The sequence below is a fragment of the Canis lupus genome, chromosome 28 (assembly GCF_048164855.1).
Source record: "Canis lupus baileyi chromosome 28, mCanLup2.hap1, whole genome shotgun sequence".
In the NCBI taxonomy this organism is placed as follows: domain Eukaryota; kingdom Metazoa; phylum Chordata; class Mammalia; order Carnivora; family Canidae; genus Canis; species Canis lupus.
The window spans coordinates 18321571-18334544 of record NC_132865.1 but is presented as its reverse complement, the minus strand read 5'-3'; the positions used below and the strand labels follow the sequence as shown (position 1 = coordinate 18334544).

Here is a 12974-nt window from a genome sequence, read left to right as displayed (position 1 = left end):
AAATTTTTGCTATTTCAGTATATATGTGAGGGAATGGAACTATCCATGCAAAATAAATACAAAGGTTACATTATTTCAATCTTAAGATGGCATAAGACAAACATATTAAGAAGAATTCATTAAAATGAATTAATGTTCATTAAACACTAATGAATTAGTGTTCATTAAAATTCACCAGTTGTTGAGACAGTAAGTAGTGGTTTTTTGTTTTGGGGCTTTTTTTTGGTTGACAAAGTAGAATACAGAGATCTTCTGTTACTGTTCAGCTCATATATCTATATCTACGTGTATATTGACATATCTATCTTTTAGTGATTCTTTCTATCTCTGTCATCCAGCAAGAGAACACCACTGCTCCACAACTAATATTATGCACCTCTTACAGCATCTAGAACAAGGTCTTGAACATTGTAGGCCCTCAGATTCTTATTTAGTCGTTTGAAGTGAGTTTTTAAGTAAAAACATATAAAACAGAAGGATCTCTTAAAGATTCACTAGGAACAAAGGCATATAAAGTGTTTTCAGCTGAATGTTTGAAGTGAGAAGGAAAATAAAGAAATGTACCAGTTGTCTCGTCAAGAAAACAGCTTTTTGTACCACCTATTTTAGTGGAGAAATTTAATAGAGGTCTGGAGGAGTATAAAAGGCAACAAACAAACAAAACTGAGATAACACATAGATAGTAATTTCAAAGGGCAGCCTTCATCTGTAGGGCTAATGGAACAAAAAAGAACAATTGGTCATTAGACTCTAGAAACTTGGAACAGGTTTCCATGGGGTTGAGATCCACAGCTTCTAAGAAGTGCTGTCCTGTTGATGCTAGTAGCTCAGAAATTCTTCAGAGGAACCCCAAGGAGCTGAGTCCACACCTCTGAGAAGCTGAGCATTGGGAGACTGGTGCTAGTGTCTCTGATATGACTATTTAGGTTGTAAAATAAACAAAGTGAAAATTGTAAACCCGTTACCACTGAGCCAACTGCTGCTGTATGAGAGGGATTAAGAATCACTCCTCAGGTGACATAGATGGGAATAGCAAACAAAAAGAAGGGAACATTTCCCTTCTTCCTCCAGCCTTCCAATCTTTCTTCATTGGCAGAACCTAATAGGAAACAGCTGGCAAAACAAAACCACAAGTTTGCTGAGTTTTAACTGCAAAATCACAAAGCATAAAATGGAAGACTGTGAGAGACGATAGCTTAATAACCAATGCAAAAAGGTTAGAGGGAACCAAGTGAATAAGAAGGATAGGCTATATGACTGGAGCAGACTGTCTAGATGTGTGTGAGGGTTGGGGAATGTGGTAAGGAGGCTGGAGAAGGGTGCTAAGGAAATCCAAGAGGTCAGGAAATTTGTTGCCTTTAGGAGCCGTGGCACCTGGTTCAAATTTCTTTCTCCATATCGTGGATGCTACACTCCTTACCTCATGCCTTGACTCCTTATTGGCTGTAGACTGAAATTCAACTGCCTTACTCTCGTGCTCATATCCTTTTATGATCTGGCTCCTTCCTTTCTCTTCTCCTCTTCTCATCCTCAAAAGGGCCCCCGCTCCAGTTACCTGAAACCATTTGCACCCCTGCAAATATAACATGTTGACACATTACACATGCCGTTCTCTCTTTCCAGTACGGTCCTATTTATCATTCAGAACAAAATTGAACTGTCTCCTCCAGGTGAGCCTTGTCTGTGTAGCCCAGACCTCTAATAAATGATCTGTTCACTCTTTTTGTTTTTCTGGCCTCATGTCATGCTTCCCTCTCCCCTGCTCACTCTGTATCAGCCACACATGCCTTTATGTTCTTGTCTTGGATTGACACTGGCTTGTTTTCTCCTTGGAGAGTCCTTTCCCCAGATTTCCATTTGGCTCCTCCCCTGGCTCCTTTTGAATCTCTGTTCAAATAGCACCTTCCCGATGAGGTTTTCTTAACCATTGTTAAGGAAATTGTAGACTACAAACCCATTTGCCCCTCACTCTCTATTCCTTTCCTTTCTTTACTTTTCTACATAATCCTTATCACTTTCTAATATACTATATAACTTACTTATCTCATAACATCTGTTCAATGAAGACAGGCTTTTGGTCTGTTTTGTTTACTGTTTGTCCACAAACAGCTCCAGAACAGGGTCAGTCACATGCTAGGTCTCAAAAAATTGTATTGAATCAATCAATGAGTTGAGACTGAATAAAACATTGCAGAAAACTGGGATACTGAAAAAAAATGTTAGCTGCTAAAGAAAGGCAATGAAACATGAGAGCAAAAAAAGAGATGGTAGACTTGGTGACTGTGGTCGCTGGGAACTGTCAAGAGGTAGTTTTAACAGGAAATAGAAACCAAATTTTCAAAGTTTGAGTAGAGAATGACTGTTAAGGGAATTAATTCAAACTCTTTTTTAAAAAAATATTTATTATTCCTTGAATGTATAGAAAAACATGGAAAGAAAAAGTAATTTTTTAAAGAAGGGATATTGGGACTATTTTTAGGTTGAGCAGTAACACGAAACAAGAATTTGATAGCTTTTAGAACACACTTTTGAAGCAAAAGGAGGCAATTGATTGTGAGCATAAGCAAGATGGTTAAGCTTAAAAATAAATACCAATCCTCCTCTGAGACTAGGAGAAAAGCTGAAAAGTGAAGGTAATAATCTTTTGCAGGAGAAAAAAGGAGAGTTGCAGAAAGCCTTTGAATGAATTAGAAAGTTATACCATCTACTCAGAATGAGGAGGGACAAGGCCTCTGTAGCAGCAGCAAGAGGACCTCCAGAGAAAGAATCACAAGTGCCCAGAAACCTGTCTTGCTCTATGAGGCCAGGATGGAATACACTCACATGGTTCCCCAACTAGCTGTAGCTGCATTTCACAGAACGAGGACAGGATTAGTGGAAGGAGATTGAGATTTGTTGGCACTGATTCTTTTTTTTTTTTTTTTTTGGCACTGATTCTTAATTAAAGAAATGGCAGTGGTCTGAGAAAACTGATAGAAGCCAGGCCAGTGTTGATTTGAGCTTTTCTCTGATTTGAACTTGGCAAGTAGGAAGTAGAGAGGAAGGAAAAAGAATGAATGCCATTTGCTTAGATTTTTGAGGAATGTAGGCTATGTGGTGAGGAAGGTCCACCTTTCATTTAACATGATGAGTAGAAAGAACATTTGCAGCAACATTAATAATGTACGGATTGCCCTTCAACTTAAGCCAACTCATACTACCCAAGCACACAGTGGAAAGAGATAGCTGGCCTGCAAGGGGAGTTGGAAATGAGACTGACAAAAGAGAATGAAAACTGGACAGAGTGGAGATGAAGTCAGACATTTGGGGTGGTGATTGAGGTCACAATGATGAAGAAAGCAAGTCTGTTGTGAGTAATCTTGAGGGAATTTAGGGAAAAAAAATGATCTCAGAGTAATGCATTCAGATGATGTATTTGTTCAGTGTGGTGTTCTTAGGTCTGTTCATGTTTATTCTGAATGTCAGTATTCCTTACACTCACTGCTCAATTCACCTTGTGTGGCAAACCAGTGATTCTGTAAAACTCAATGGACAGTGCCAAGATGCCAGCCTGTTAAAATCACTTGTTTTGGGGAATAAGATTTCCATTATTTAAAGCTTGTGACTTCTGTGATCAGATGCTGATTGGTTGTTTTTAAACTAAGATTTTAAAGCATTTATAAACAGTATTAAAGTGCATGAATTCCTGAGGTCTGGGATAGATACATAATATGCAAATAGATTAATGTAATATGGGGTCTGCCAAAAAAATGAGTAGAGTTTTAGTTTGCATCTGTAATAACCCCTGGGTTATTTCTCAGGTGTCCTTTTGTCTTTTCTTTTAATATTAAATTCTGAGTATTTGAGGCGACTAAATTCTGAGATTTTGGTATTTTAAATATGGCACTAATATACTTAATTTTCTCATTTTTACAATTTCAACTTCTTCAAAATAAAATTTAACAAATAAAATGAAATTTGTTCTATTACAGATTGAGAATATACAATTTTTAAAGAGGGATACAATTAAGAGCTATTGGTAGTAAGCAGTATTAAATACATCTACAAATTTTTAAAACCATTATAAAAGCTCTAAATTTCTTAAATCACTGTACTCTCACATATTAGATTATTATGAGTCAACCATCTCCAAAATGGTATATTTATATTGTTAATCCATTGGCCACATTTTTCCATGAAGAGAATTTTACATAGTGAAAAAAAAATGCACTTTTCAAAAATGTATTCAACTTGTAATCCAGCCTTACAATGCTTTTAAAAGTGCTTTCTTTATCAATGGAGGAATCTAAATAGCATGCCAAAATGCATATAGCACAGATATGCAATATTTTGCTTGTTTGGTTATGATTTTTAAAGTAGTTTAATTATCTACTTATCTACTGTATGACCTGTAATGTCACCTAATATTTCCTCACTATATTTCAAAATTTAGAAAGACATGCTGTCAGTATATAACACTTGTCTGTTGGGTAAATGATGACTTGCTCATTGAACTTCCTTACAGTATAACTATGCAGTGCCCTTTGAAAACATGGCAATTAATCTACTTAGATTATAAAGAAGCTCATTGTCACAAGAAAAGTTTTTGTAAATGTTGAAAGTATATATGACTACAAAAAGAAATATAAACAAGAGTTTTGAATTCATAATGTATTTTTATGTAAAACCTATAATACACTGGGAATGACCATAATTATGAATTTAAATCAAGAAGTGCAGCCATCCCTTCTGAAAATTCTCTGATGCTCCTTTATTTTTTTAAGATTTGTTTAGTGGGGGGTGGGGGGCAGAGGGAAAAGAAGAGAGAGAATCCCAAGCAGACTCCCTTCTAAGTGCAGAGCCCAACACATGACTCAAACCCAGAACCCTAGATCATGACCTGAGCTGAAGCCATGAGTTAGAAGCTTAACCAACGAGCCACCCAGGTGTCCCACTTTGATGTTCTTCTTAGCTATACAAATGCTATATGCATCTTCTATTTAACCAAAGACTCTCTCTCATCAGAAAATATGCTTCGTAAGAGTAGATACTGTCTTTTTTTCCTTATGGCAATTCACCCAATGTATCCCTAAGGCTTGGTACAGTGGTTAGTCCATATTAGGGGCTCAATACATATTTGAATGAATAGAATAAATCTTATGAATCACCAAATATTTTAGTACCCAACAGCATACTTTCTATTATATTCCAAAATATTTTGTTAGAATCAAAATTGGTTAAACATCTGAAGACTGTTGTAAGAAAAGTCTGGGGAAATTTATTTATTATTTTTCTATTTTTAAATATTCTATTACTCTGAATATTCATCCTCAGGGAAATGTTTTCCTAGGCTCTGGGCATATGACCACAGGTGTATTGGATTAGTGTTGAAAAACTAATTGAACAACTCAGCCAATCTGTTTTGCTAAGGGCTGTTTAATATATCATGAGCTTCGGGGCTAGTACTTCTACTTCCCTACTGTTGAATGCAAGCATATAGATGAGTCATGATTCACTGTGCCAAGGCAGTTTTCAGGTGTTTCTGATTCTTAGTTTTAGCACTCAAACCATGGTACTTGATATTCGTGAGTACCTCACGTTATTCACCAAAAATTTGGGAGTAACAGAAATTATACTCAGAGGTCTATCTAAGACCCTTGAGCAACTACAGAATGAAAGAAAACAGAGTGGCATCAGAGGTCAAAAGAAGTGGCCTTCCTGGTGTATTTTCTCACTTCAGACTAGTTGCACATGTTCAGTAGCTTCAGGTACATCCAAATACAAATTTGTTGTCTTCTGGGAAAATCAGTTAGTATCTAAATTTAATGAACATTTAGTCTGGCCATAAAGCAAGAGAATCATATAGAGGATTTGATTGTCACATCATAGTATAACATACATGAAGCCAGACTGGTTTCCTTATGCCTGGAAGTCGGCCTTAGGACAGAGTTTTATTAAAATAACTATGAATATGACATTAGCAACAGATTAATTTAAAAGAGACTGTCTAGTGGTCCTACATGGGATTCTGGAACAGAAAAAGGACATTAGGAAGAAACTAGTGAATTGTGAATTAAGTTTGGAATTTAGTTAATAACAATCTATCAATATTGATTAATTAGATGTGACAAGTGTAGTATATAGTAATATAAGATGTCAACTAGAGGGTAAACTAGGTGTGGGCATATAGCACCTCTCTGTATTATTATTATTTTGTAAATCTAAACTTAGATTAAAGACTTGAACATAAAATCTGAAACCATAAGACTTGCAGAAGAAAACATAGGTGGTAAGCTCCTTAACATAGATCTTAGCAATGATTTTTTTTTTAAATCTGACACCAAAAGTAAGAGCAACAAAAGCAAAAAGAAACAACTGAGGCTATATCAAAATGAAAATGTCTTCCTAGCAAAGGAAACCATCTACAAAATGAAAAGGCAGTTTACTGAATGGGAGAAAATATTTGGGCATCATATATCTGATAAGTAGCTAATATCCAAAATATAGAGAGAATTATACACAGCTCAATAGCAAAAGAATCAAATGATCCTATAAACGATGGGCAGAAGATCTGAATAGATATTTTCCCAAAGAAGACATAGGAAATGGCCACAGACACATGAAAAGGTGCTCAACATTATTAATCATCAGGGAAATGCAAATCAAAGCCACAATGAGATGTCTAATATCAAAAAGACAAGAAACACTGGCTAGTGTTGTCAAGAATATGGTGAAAAGAGAATCTTTACACACTGTTGGTGGGGATGCAAAATGGTATAGCCACTCTGGAAAACATGGAGTTTCCTCAAAAGACTAAAAATAGAAGTACCATACAATTTAGTAATTCCACTTCTGTGTATTTACCTGAAGAAACAAGAAACACTAATTCAAAAAGATGTATGTACTTCTAGGTTGATTATAGCATTACTTACAATAGCCAAGATAGAGAAACAACTTGAGTGTCCATTGATGGATAAATGGTAAATAAATTGTGCATATATATATATATTTATGTATACAAATGTATATATCTGTGTCTTAAGAAAAAATTAATTGAAGGAGGTACAATGATTGAGATTCGGCAAAGCTGCAGTAAATGCATACTCACTATAACAACTATAATTTAGTCCAAAAAGAGTGAACCATCCTATACCCAAAGAAAATAGGGATGGAATGGGAAAGCTGGTAATCTGTGTTTTATTTTGTTTTTAATATAGGATACATAATGCATTCTTTAGATTATCCATATTAATTAAATGTGCTTTAGAAACAAAATTTTACTTGATATTTTGACAAAGCCACCCTACATTCCTTGGGTTAATATTTCTACATTACTAATCATTGTACTACTATTGCTAAATCAACTAAGTATCAGTTTATGTAATGTTCAAAAGATCTACAGACAGCAAGGTCTATGTTTACCTAAAAAGGAGCTTTTTAAAATAAAGAAGGAAGCAATAATGTTCCAAATGATTGGCATGAGCAAAATATATAATGAAATATTATTCAGCCAAAGAAAGAATGACATTTTGCCTTTTGCAACAACATGAATGGGCCTCAAGGGCATTATATTAAGTGGCATAAGTCAGACAAAGAAAGACAAATACATGATTTCTCTTATGTGGAATCTAAAACAAAACAAAATAAAACCAAGCTCATAGATATAGAAAGAAGATTGGTGGTTGTCAGAGAAAGGGAGTGGGGAGATAGGGGAGAAAAGGGTGAAGGGGATCAGAATATAAAAAGAAAAAAAAAATCAGTACTAAAAACCTGCTTAAAACCATAGCTCTCTGGGGATCCCTGGGTGGCGCAGCGGTTTGGCGCCTGCCTTTGGCCCAGGGCGCGATCCTGGAGACCCGGGATTGAATCCCACATCGGGCTCCCGGTGCATGGAGCCTGCTTCTCCCTCTGCCTATGTCTCTGCCTCTCTCTCTTTCTCTCTCTGTGACTATCATAAATAATTAAAAATTAAAAAAAAAACCATAGCTCTCTGACTTCTCTTGATTGATATAAATAATATTATTGCTTGTATAAAATAGCATTAAAGAAAAATGCACATAAAATTATATATTAAGACCAAGTAATACATTGGTTAATTATAACTATACAGGGATGCCTGGGTGGCTCAGTGGTTGAGCATCTGCCCTCAGCTCAGGGTGTGATCTGGGGTCCTGGGATCTAGTCCCACATCGGGCTCCCTATAGGGAGCCTGCTTCTCCCTCTGCCTATGTCTCTGCCTCTCTCTCTCTGTGTCTGTCATGAATAAATAAATAAAATCTTTTAAAAAAATTATAACTATACAGAGTGCTTATATGTACATTAATAAAGACATATTATTTTGAATAACAAAAATGGTTTAATATTTGTTATTTTTGGTCATTTGACTTAAATTTAGTAAGAATTTAGAAAGGAAGAAAAAGATGTACAGAAAAAGATTTACTGCAATTAAGTAGAAACAATTTTAAACAAATGACCCTGTAATAGTTTAAAATAAAACTTTGGGACTCTCCCTCTCCTTCTCTGCCATTCCCCCACCCCACTCACATGCTCACTCTCTCTCTCAAAAAAAAAAAAAATAATAAAAATTTTAAAGTTTTATTTTTTAAAGTAAATTGCATTGAAATAATTCTTGAAAAACACTAAGATTTCCATTAACCATGCCAAAATGATTGAAATTCAACATTTTTTATTCCTCTATTCCTTGATATCTCATGTATCATAACTGCCTCAAAAACTCTTTACAATGTCACGTGAAGATTCCTAAATTCTTATACCACAACAGACTGCTAGAGTTCATTAGTACACCCTGCTGGTTGATCTTTTTTCATTTCTCTCATTTCTTCTTCTTCCCACCAATATCATAGTTTCCCTGTTACCTGCCTCATTATTGAACCATATGCTCGGTCATACTTTTCTGCAATCCTTGTTCAAGACAAATCTCGTGTGTATGTGTAAGAAAATGACTACACATATAAAATATTTTAGAAAGTTATAAATTATAGCACAAGAGGCTTTCAGTGAAACAATTTTTTATAAAACAATTCAAATGAGGTTTATTAATGACTAAGAAGATAAAGACTAAGATAAAGACTAAGATAATGCCTTGATTGGAAAAGAAATCTAGATATCATATTGCCAATTCTCTACAAATTGATGTATATAGTTACAGAAATTCTAAAGATATTCCTTCACAATATTATGGAGCGCAAAAACTAATTCTAAAACATGTATTAAATAGGATGGATTCAGAGGTAGTCTAGGTAGTTCAGAAATGAAAATAAGGATAAACAGCTGTCCTTATAAGGTAGACCTAATACCATCTGTTATACCTATATATATATTTTAAAGATTTTATTTATTTATTCATGGGAGACAAAGAGAGAGAGAGAAAGGCAGAGACACAGGCAGAGGGAGAAGGTGGCTCCTCCCAGGGAGTCCAATGCAGGACTCAATCCCCAGACCCTCCTGGGCCAAAGGCAGACACTCAACCACTGAGCCACCCAGACGTTCCTGTTATACCTATACTTCATGTTATTTTTTCTTTCTTCTACAAACAAAATATATGTTTCCTGATGGAATTTTGTTTCTCCACCCCATTGTTGTATCCCTTGCACATGAGAGCACTATATTTGTGGAATAAGCTAATTATAAACCTATTATCTTTAAGTCAATGTAGCAACTGTGGGGAATAGCCAAACAACAAAAGACCAAGAAACAAACCCAAATATACCTGAGATCTTAGTATATATCAAAGAAGGTATTAAAAGTTAGATTCAAAGGAATCAAGGCTCCTTGGTCAATTATATAGCCGGCACATGAAAAGAAAACAACAAACATGAGCCTGAAACATCTTTTATGCAAAACTATGAGAAGTACCCAAAGAATGATGGGTGCAAATGTAAAGGTTGTAGAAGCTATATTGAAGGGACTACCATACTAAATTTGGGTCAATTTATACATCAAAATAAATGTGATTATAATACTTTGAACAAATTAAGAATCAATGAGTCACCATTGATATGGTGAATGAGTAAATGAATAAGTGAATGAATATATGTGAATATAAGTGAATGAATAAATGAATAAATGAATTAATGAATAGGGGCTGTTCTTCCTTGAAGTAGAATGCCAACTCGAAAATGTGGAAAGAATTATGGAAATATAAAATTACCATTTGCCAACCATCACAAGGAATTAGATACAAGAAGGAGTTAAATGTAAATATTTGAATGAATCTAAATAAACATTGGCTATATAAAGTAATATAAATAAAATAATATAATGGTAATATAGTCTAAATTGTTGGGTTAAAATTGAGCAAGACAACTAAAATATTGGACAAGAGCATAATATAAATTGGGACAGGTTGATCAAAGTTGAAGCATACTACACTCTTTGTATTGATAAGAAGCAGAAAGAATGAAGATTGGTTTTAGAACTTTTAAATTACATATATTTTGTTACAAAAACTTGCAAAAACTTCAAGGTTTGTCATTAATGGTTATGGACAAAATGTCGATGGAGGTTACAGTAATGCAAACTGATGAAGCTGAAGAACCACTTCCAAAGCTCACTCATATGCCTTGCAAGTTAATTCTGGTTAGGAGACCTCATTGTCTTGCCTCACAATCCTCTCTATAGGACTCTTGGGGTATCCTTTCAAAGTGGCAGCAGGCTTCCTCCAGAGTAGATTATTTAACAGAGAGAGAGAGAGAGAGAGAAGCCCCAACGTTGTTATGCCCTAGCCTTGAAAGTCATACTCTGTTTTTTTCATAGTATTTTGCATGTTATGTATGACAGTTTTATTACATATGGGAGGAACTACACAAGGGCAGTGGCTATCAGGAGATAAAGATGGTGGACATTTTGTAAGTTGACTATTATATATGCTTTTTAAAAATGTGTATTCTACAGTTGCTGGATACAGCGTTATAAACACACATGAGCTCAAGCTTTTTATTTGCATTATTCAAATCTTCTATATTCTTTTTTATTTTAAAATAATGTATAATATCTGCATAGTAAAGCATATAAATCTTGAAATTTGACAGATGTATACATCAATGTGACTAACACATACAGCAAGAAGTGGGACATTACTAACACCCAGAAATCTTCTCTAGGCCCATTCTGAGTAACTACTTCCCTAAAGTATTGATGTCCCCAAAACTACACTGTAGTTTAGCTCTTCCTGCCTTTTTCTTAAAGGTACATAAATAAAATTATACTGTATACATTCTTTCATGCCTAGCTACTTTTGCTAATTTTTATGAGCTTCAACCATGTGGTTTCATATAGCAGCAGATCATTTACTGTCATTGCCTTATATAATTAGACTATATGATTACATGAAAACATTTATATTTTAGCTGTTCAAGTTCATTTGGGTTATTTTCAGTTTGTAGTCATATAGACTTGATGGGTCCACAGGCCATACTTTGAAAACTGCCAGAATTGTGCATCCAGACACAGGTTCAGGTTTCTACAAGAACTTAGAATATGGTATAAATGTTTGCAAATCAATGAAGAGGAATTATTTTAGACATTTTGTGGGTATTTTTATTATTTTATTATATAGAGAGCTGTCCTAAACCTCATAAGAAAACAAGAATTCATAAAGGAATTGAGAGATTTTACTCCATAAAAAGTAAAAACATTGATGGCAAAAGCCACCCAGAAACCTGGAAGTTAAATGATGATCTGGGAAAAAAATATTTGCAACATATGTAACAAATAGTAGGGTTAACATCTATTATATATAAATTTATGTTTTTGTAAATTTTGTAAATTTCGTAAACCTCCAAAAATTAAAAAGAACAGAAAAATCCCAAGTAATATAGGCAAAGTAAATGAATAAGCAACTCACAGGAAAAATGTAAATATATCCAGAGTTATATTAAATATATCAAAAGATACTCCACTCTAGCATTATTCAGATAAAAACAAATTCTATACTATTAAGAGATACTCCACTCAGGAATTATTCAAATAAAATATATTAAGAGATACTCCACTCTAGCATTATACAAATGAAAACAAATTAAAATAACAAGTGATATAACTTTTGCTAATGAGATTAGCAAAATTTAAAAAGATGTAAACAAAATTTATTGCTGATCTGTATAAGCAACAGAGAAGTGCCAGAAGTAGTTGATTGGATTCTACAAATAGTATTAACATTTATAAAACAAATTTGTCAATGTATATAGAAACTTTAAATGTGCATGTATTTGACTTATAAGTTCCATTTCTAGGAATTGACCTATAACCATACTTACAGTTGCACATGAAGATGTTAGAACAAAGGTACTTTTTGCCAGCATTGTTTGTACTATCAAAATAATAGAATCATAAGATCAACCAAATGTGGGGAAATCCAAAATGGAATACAAACAGTAAAATAGAAAATAACTGCATTATAAATTAATAACACACCACAATGAAGGGAGTGATAAAAACACTAACTTAAGTAATTTTGGAAAGTAATATTTCAACTACATAGTGTAAGACTAAATAACAAACAAAAATATACAAATATAGGTCTAGAGTTAGTAAATTTATTTCATAGGATTGTATGTTAGCAATTCATATACATATCAACAATGTATATTCCAGGATTAAACAAATAAGTAAATATAGTGTGGATAATGAGAACCAGGTTATACACTGCTGGAGAAAGTAGTAACAAATAAGGTAAGGAAGAAGGCTAGAGTGAACACTATGGTCCTGGATAGAAATTGAAGATGTAAGTAGGAACTCATCATTTTTAATAAATGTGTTTCTGTGTGTGTAACATATATACACACATACACAAATAATATAGAAATAGAAACGTGTGTAGGTGTGTAAGTAAATATATCTGAGCCTGCTTGGTGAAATGGATGATTCTAGTTCTGGGTCCTGGGAAGTCCAGAAACTAAGAATGCACTAAAAAAATGATGAGGTTATGTCAAAAAGACCCAGAAGACAACTTAAAGGAGCTCCCAATGTAAAAA

General features: G+C 34.2%; 1 long non-coding RNA gene across 1 annotated transcript in view; it reads right to left on the bottom strand.

The window, feature by feature from the left end:
- LOC140620245 (uncharacterized) overlaps positions 1-12974 on the bottom strand; it is a 73326-nt gene that overhangs the window by 51291 nt on the left and 9061 nt on the right. Inside the window, exon 2 of the long non-coding RNA XR_012020035.1 lies at positions 1421-1573. This is a non-coding gene — a long non-coding RNA (uncharacterized lncRNA). The remainder of the gene's footprint in view (positions 1-1420; positions 1574-12974) is intronic.